Genomic DNA, 8,423 nt, shown 5'->3' on the forward strand with positions numbered 1-8,423 from the left:
ATCCTTTCTAACAGTTACTAACCGTTGAAATAGATTCTATTGCAACGACATTAAACCATTGCAATAGCATCTATTGCGACACTTTGGGTATTCTGTTGCAACACTTTTTGACTACCTATTGCAAAGGTTTATTGATCTATTGCAACAATGATTACCACATGTTATTAAATTGAAATGATTTATATAAATAGTCGTATAATGTAAATTTTTATTTACATACATAATAAACTATAACACAATATATACACATCACAAAACAAAATCATTCATTAATAATCTCCTAATTTAAAGTATGCAACAAGCTAATAATTTAAACCCAAAAGTAAAACGTAATCAATTCCAAGTGCTTAGTTAAGTTTTTATATACTACCAAGTTCAAGTCGCGATAAGTTTCAAAAAATTCAAAACAAAACTATTGATATTAGAGCATTTATCCACGACCCAAAAATCTTCTCAAGTGAGGTCAATGTCTTCATCATTTTCTTCATCTCTTTCTTCATTTTAGACACCTATAAAAAGAGAAAACATAATATAAATTAGCACTTAAATAACAACATAAAAGGGGTATTCCACAACAAAATAATGAAATTCCTAGCTCAATGCTAGGAGCAACTCAAGACTGCCAATGGTTTAGTATAATACTGAATAAACTATAACTCATCCATCTGGACAAATATACGGTTGATATTGGTTTTGGAAAGAGCGTTAGGCTAAAAAACTAGTCAGCTTTATGCAAGTTGATTTCATTTAATTTCTTGCTGGTTACAACAAACAATAACACAACAATAATAGTATAGGAGTACACAAGAAAATAAGTGTATAAACCACATACAAGTTAGCTAGTGAAGAGGTAAATCAAACAATCATGGTTAGAAAGAAAGAAATACAAACAACCAAATGTAAGATAATAAAACTTAAAGAACAATTGAAATTGAGCTAATGCCTATTTGGTTTGGCTGAAAGGAAGATATAAAAGTTTGGGTGACTACACCAGCCTTGACTTTATGGTCCTTTGGAAGGAAGTTGGAAAGGATTTGGATGACAATATTGATGCATATATTTTTTGTCCTTTGGATAGACAATAAATTAGAGATCATAGAGGATTTGAGGATAAAGTAGAACCATAGATTCAAATATAGATGTTCGAGCTTTTTTTCAGCATGCTGAATGTATTAAACATAGACACACTTGACTTATCCAACTCTCTTCCTCTTTGGAAACATATCTAATGGCAAAAATAAATGCAGATAAGTGACTAAAAACTTGAACTTGAAACACTACCAGTCAAGGTGATGTGTCTATAAGGATGGGAGAAGAATATCTAGGAGTAAACACCTCAGTCCCAAACTAATTGGAGACAACTAGCAATGTATCCTTTGTATTCATTCCTGTATTATAATTTGGCTCTACCATAACCCTCTTACATACATGTGATTGTGACTTGTCAGTGGAAGTATTAAACATTTCAAATCCTATCTAAGATATTTTTGTTGAGCTAGTCAATTTAGTTAGTTTTTAGCTATATATTTTGGGAGTCAAGTTTCAAAATTTATCTTCAAATATCTATTTGGCCATGAAATTTGATCAGATTTTAGAACTTTAAATATTTTTAAGTTCTCATAATCTGGCTTCAGACAAGTGTTTGGGTTTTTGAGACTTCCACTAACAAAACTTTAAATCTTTTTCAAGTAAAATGCATGTCCAAACACACTGTAAAAACTCAACTTTTCATGTTTCAAGTTTCAACTTCAAAAATCTATGACCAAACGAGCGCTGATTTTCTATTTTATTACTCAACCAAAGATCCAATTATTCTAAGCACAATGCTCACCCTTTCTTCCAAGAAATCTTTCAACATGAAGAAACAAAAAAGGTGACATGCTCACTCTAACCTCAAAGTTCAATAAGTAAAACATCTATATTCGTATTCAGCACACAGACTATAACAAATTGCCACAAATATGTAGGTCAAATCAAAGATCACAGATCTTAAACTCTACAAGGGCTACCCATAGGAAACTGGAAATACTATTTTATAGAAAACCTTTGTCAGGGTTTTTCTGGAAAAAAGAACTAGTAATATGTGATGAGCATACTTCTATGGCCTAAAATGTTTTAAGGGACTGCTATAATCCATACCTTTAGAGCATCACATTTAAACTTTGCATTATAATTGGTATACAATGACCAACCCATCCCTTCCAAAATTACCTGTGCCAGGTAATAAACATTCAAAGTAAGTTGCTTGCACTTATTTTCCCAATGAGATGCTGTATATTTTTGTGTATAAAAGAAAGAAGCACCATACCAAATTCGCATCTTTGGCTGCAGCAGCTAACTCTGAGCTCACTTGCCTTAAGTTATGCATAGACTTCCATATCCATTTCTCATAACCATCAGAGAAATGAAAGGTGTATCTTCCTTGTAACCATCTTGGATATTACTCATTGCATCAACAAGCAAGCCTCCTTCTTTAGCTGCTCCTAGAAGAATATAGTTGTGCTATAGGCCAAAGCACTATTACCAAGATAATGAGATATTATATAGAGAGGAAGGGAGAGAGAAAGCTTTAAAATATACAAATTTCACATGCCAAATATACCTTAATAATGCACAGATTCATTTCTATTATATCTCTATTTAAAAGGGGAAAGAGTTTGGCATGAGGAGTCATACATCTCATTACAACTAATGGAATGCCCTAGAAAATCGACATACCTTTGCAGCCTCAGCAACAATATCAGACAACTCCATTGAAGTAACATCATTTAGTGTCAAAAGTGAGTTTGCTACCCACACAACCTGAATTAAATTTTGCATATTAGATCTTTGGAACCTCATATATTTAACATATATTCCAGGAGAAAGGATAGGATCAAACAAACCAAACAAGGTAGCAATGGAAAGTGGATATTACATGTTAAGTAAACATTATCTTGTACATTATCAGATAAGGAAAGTATCACTAAATTAATAAAGCTTCAATGAAGGAAATGAAAAGTAATTAACCATGAAAAATGGAAGTAAAATATTGAAAATTTTAGATTCATTTAAAGGCAAACTATACTTCAGTTCCATGCTAGAGAAGTTCCCTTGCAAGGGGAAGTATCCCTAAAACAATATCTGTACCCGAGTTTTAAACAAAAAGAAGTGCTCTTTTATGTGGTTGAGGCTTTCTGTCTCCAGAACCTATCATTCCCTCTTTAAAAGCATCAAAATCATCCACCTGAAGAAATAAAAGTATGTCATTAAAAGCATATTGTCTAGCATTAATGAAAAAACAACACAAATATGACTTTTCAATTATATTAGTAATATTGTTGATGGTATAAAATCCAGTCTAAGTTGTTAAGTCAATTACGGTTAATGCACAAGAGGTCATAAGTCGAATAAGCTCTCAAAGAATTACACCATATGTGTTGCCTCCCTTCTGGTATGAATTATTGAATGAGTCATCTTTCTATCAAATTTAAGGAGTCAACGGAGCATATGTCTCTAATAAGCTAAGATAATTTAACGGCATGAAATTCACACATTTTATTTAGATATAGATACATGGATCATTTTGGAGACACCTAGCATTGTTCATGTTTTCATTTTCCAGAACCAATTTATGAAGCAAATTTGAGATACAGACTAGATTTTAAAATATTTTAGAGCCTCCGTATTTCAAATTCATTCAAGATGCCACGTGAGATCTCTTTTTTAACTTGAATACATTATATAGTTGGCAAATGATAGTCACAAATTGCAGCATCTATTAGTAGAAACAAGTTCAGCACAATTTGTACAGCAGAAGAAGTTGTATAAGCACATGAGACCACAATATTATTAAAAAGTTGCTTGTATGTCTTTTAATTATATACATAAACAATGATACTTATAGGAGAAATCAATAGCAAGTTTTCTTGACGTGGTGTTATCAGTCCAAATCATTGTTGTAATGGATAATATTTGATAAAAGAATATTTTTCTACAGGCAAAAGGTCGGCTTCATCGATGGGACTTTGAGACAGAAAAGGAATGGGTGACATACAATGAACAGAAGGAAGCAATGCCCAAAGCTGCATTCCAGTTTGGAGTGAAGATGCAGGATGGAGGGAGGATGAGAAAAAAAACAAAGACATGAAGCTTAACAATAAGCTGCATAAGATAAACAAAATATTCACCAGGAAGAAGTTGGACCAAGATAAAGGTGAAGTGCTTGAGGACGGGGAAATACAACCTGGAAAGAAGCAAAAAATAGCTAGTTAGTCTTGATTTCATTGACCATAAAGAATAATGTTTGGTCTAATTTGATAGACATGGTATGAAAGGAAGAGGTGGCAGGGGAAGTAGGTGCTGAAAAAAATTAGAGGCATACACATATAATGAGCATGAACTTTTGTCAATCTTTTTGTGAAATTTTATACCTGTAAGCAAAAGTCAAATGTGTCTGTATAATCTTAGCTTCCAATATCCTTGATGCCTCAATTCTATAGAAGAAAGATGAAACACTTACTAATGATAAGGATAACCCTTTAGAAGAATTAGAACTCAGTAACTTTCATACACAGAGTTAGATTCAACATGAGTTTTTCAACAGGGGACATAAATAATTATAATTGTCTTATGGAACTAACTTGCTAAGTTAAACGAATTTTGAATAGCAGTCGCTTTAGAGGAACTTCAATTTCGGTATTAGTTTTCAAGAGGTCATACACCTACAAAGTTGAAGTTGAAACCGCTGAAATACTATACAAAAAAAATAGGACGTGACACAAAAAAGATAAAGAATATGATATGGTGGTAACAAGATTCGATTTAAAAAGGGCAGCCCGGTGCACTAAAGCTCCCGCTATACGCATGATCCGGGGAAGGGCCCCACCACAAGGTTGTATTGTATGCAACCTTACCTTGCATTTCTTCCAGAGACTATTTCCAAGGCTTGAACTAGCGACCTCCATGTAACAGGATGCGATTTTACATTTCAAAAATATGAAATGACATTTTTAAGCATGCTAACCATTATGATGCAGAAAATTTCCCCACAATCGACCAGGCATATGCAGCGATTGGATGATTTGGATCTCTTGGTTTTAAAGATTAAAGCTGAATAAGAGTGACTCTATTTTTAATTGTCAAAAAATTAGGTTGATTTTTCTTTGAAAGGATTCTTTTTCACAACACTCTTCAAAATCTTTCCCAGAGAAAAGAAAGAACTTCAGAAGCCGTGTTGTCACTTGAGAAAAAATTATTGAAAATATCAAATTTATATAGGACCCATTTATTTCAAACACAACAAGACTTTAGCAACTATCTTAATAACTGTCCTCAGAATAAAAGGAAACTTAAAATCAATAGTTTGGTACATTTACGAGATAAAATAAACATAAACATAAAAATAAGATGACACTTGTACTGTTAAAGATAGATAGTGAAAGATAGAGAACTATAAAGGGATTTTTATTATATTTAACTACATCCCACTAACAAGGGAAGTTCTAAGCTAATGAAAAGAAAAAAGAGAATCATATTTCTCAAATAACAACCAAATTAAAGGTTATCTAGCAATACAAAGACTGAATCAAATAATCATGTTCACCATTTATATACCATATATTCCATGCACTCAGATACTAGTAAAAATTAGAATAAAATCCTACCACCATGACATATACAGATTCAACCTTAATATTATAATAAATATAGTAACTCTCCTCAACTTGTATTATTTGTTTCAGTCTAGAAAACGTGACTCAATTAACTTTTTGTATACTATTAGACGTTGATTGTCTTTACTGGAAATTAAACAGGCCGGGAATACACTATGTTGCATGGGGTAGAGTGTTGTCCAGTCAAGAACTCACACGTTCAGAAGCTGAAAATAGTGCAAATGAAGATCTAAGATAAACTTGTATTGCCTTAAAAGTACCACTAGATCACATAGACCAACTTGTATTGCCCTAAAAGTAAAGGTGGTATAGGTACTAGAAGTTTTAGGTGATATCTCTAACACCTTAGCTGTTAAAAGATGGTGGAGAATGAGAACTACTTACTCTTTTTGGGCTGATTTCATGAAGAATAAGTATTGTGCAAATAAACACACTGCCTAAAAGAAGTGGATCTCAGGCTTAGTTTGGGCAAGAACTAGATATATGCTTAAGTTTCTCTCTCTAAAATCTTTTCTCTAAACAATGTCTCCATTTTAACAGCTAATAGAGCACGTCCCTTTAACTCTCCACCTGATAGAGTCACTAGGCGTCCCGCGTCTGGCATGTAAAGAGGGAAATCTTAACCCATCAGAGAGGATGACTACAACCAATGATAGAATTCCAGGGAAACAATCCTATGCTACCTCTGCCACTTTTCCATCTTCGCTAAATGCAACTAATCCCCAGATAGACTATGCAAGAAAGTGGCTCAACACATAAACATCAGGGGCAATAATATCAAGACCTGGAAGAATGCATTACAAAAGTTACAGCACTACCCCTAGGAGAAACTTTATCACTAAAATCTCATATCGATGACAGAGCAACAAAACAAAAGCAAAGTAACAGACCCACAAATTAAACCCAAACTCAACTTTATCACTAAAATCAAATAGTCAACAAAAAAGAATACCTAAAATTAGGTCAAAATTGTGTGACAACTTTCTGATAAGAACGTGAAAATTCCTTGGAAGAACACTTTAGTTACATCTATAGAAAAATCCGCAAAAATCCCACAGAGTTACAAAAAAATTAGCATACAAGGTATAAACCTCCCGCAGAAAAGTTCACTAAAAGAAAGATATAAAAAGGATGACGAATTGTCCTTGGAAGAAAAATATAAGATCCAACCATTGTTTTGTAACAGACATCAATCGTAGATGGAAAATTGTAACTAGATGCCTAGATTTGGAAAGAAATACATACATAGATTCACCAATCAAAAACCCCAAAATTCATCGCCGGCCAATCTCCCACAGAGTTACATAGATCTTCTTTCACAAAACCTTTAGCGATTAGGGCAATCCTCAATGGTCATTGATAGAAAGTCCATATAACCTTTAGCGATTTAAGATTTAGTGATTTAGTGATTTAGGAGTCGTTTAAGCTTAAATATTTAGAGAAAGAGTTTTATTAAAATGTTTTATTTTTGGTGGACTTCATAAATTTTTCCGTGAAAATTGGGCGAATAAAATAAGTGTTGCTATAGCTTATTTTATTTATCTATTGTAACGCTTAATGTGTAACGCCTCAAGTCTATACCTCGGATGTTACACGATGCTCATAATCCCGAAGGTCCACAAGCTAACCTATGACTGGTACCTACTACAATAATTGAATAATAATACTATAGTATGTGAAAATTATGCGAAAAACATGGCATAAGGTTCAATACTACAATAAAACTGAATACGGTATAAAAAATACCAAATCTGATACATCTGTCTAAAAATTCTCTAGTCTGAAAAAGCCTCTACAATTCGAATCATGGAGTTGATGAGACAAACCCCCAACTAACTCCAACTATTGAAAACTGTATTGATAACTCAAAATACTAAAGAAAATAATCATGTCCTCAAACTATGAAGACTCACCCTAACTCTGGCTGCTAAAAATCTAAATTACTAAGGGTGTTTGGGAGCCCATATATCTGAATCATGATATAAAACATACTGGTACGCTAAGTGAGGTAGGCTGAAATGTATGGGTTCATATGCATAAGTAATACTTCATGAACACTATAAATATAATTGAATGGGAGTACAAGTATGAATACATATACTGTAATTAAGATCGTGATAACACTTGATACTGAGTTGAAAATTACAGTTTATAGATATCTTAGTTTGTTGATACTGTGTAGTTGGTAACATAGTGACTCCATCTGATAGTCTTGATCCTATGGAACTATACTGAGTTCAGTACTGAACTGAGTGACTGTGTCTGATAGTCCTGAACCTGTAGAACTGAACTGAGTTTTATTCAACTTAGAACTGAAATTGATACTGTGGGAGGTAATCATCTAACCGATATGCCCCTTTCTAAATAGTTTGGGGTCCAAGATATAACCATGGTTTGAAGGGTGTCAGTACCATGCCATGGGTAAAAAAAAGCTTAGTCATCCTAATCTGGTAGGAGCGCTAAATGAGAATGGTGGTACCCTCAACTGGCTGGTAGATCACCTCATCAACCCTCAGCTGGCATGTTGATGAGTCAACCTACGCTTTCTACATAGTTATGGAATAGAAGGGATTATTCTAAGGATCACACCCTCTACTGGCAGGTGAGTCCCCATCTGTGGGTTCAATCGATGTTGAATCCTACTTCCAACTAAATAGACATTGAACTAATTTCCTAGTTCATACTAGGATGGACTAAACTATTACTAATTTTATTGAGTTTTGCTGACTTATGGAATACTACTAAATTCTGTTAGCTGACTGAGTTTAC

At 33.5% G+C, this 8,423-nt stretch overlaps 1 long non-coding RNA gene across 2 annotated transcripts; it reads right to left on the bottom strand.

Moving 5' to 3' along the window:
- Positions 1 to 243: 243 nt before the first annotated feature.
- Positions 244 to 7,109, bottom strand: LOC107848585. 2 transcript variants are annotated; one of them, XR_001668102.2, is made up of 8 exons: positions 6,900 to 7,106; positions 4,413 to 4,475; positions 4,170 to 4,225; positions 3,130 to 3,226; positions 2,719 to 2,802; positions 2,309 to 2,517; positions 2,140 to 2,211; positions 244 to 509 (listed from the first exon to the last, which is right to left on the bottom strand). It is a non-coding gene; the product is annotated as an uncharacterized LOC107848585 (long non-coding RNA). The 2 variants fall into 2 exon arrangements; XR_007046802.1 differs by lacking the exon at positions 2,140 to 2,211 and having other exon boundaries at positions 6,900 to 7,109.
- Positions 7,110 to 8,423: the final 1,314 nt, after the last annotated feature.

This window comes from Capsicum annuum, chromosome 11 (genome assembly GCF_002878395.1).
Source record: "Capsicum annuum cultivar UCD-10X-F1 chromosome 11, UCD10Xv1.1, whole genome shotgun sequence".
Classification (NCBI taxonomy): Eukaryota; Viridiplantae; Streptophyta; class Magnoliopsida; order Solanales; family Solanaceae; genus Capsicum; species Capsicum annuum.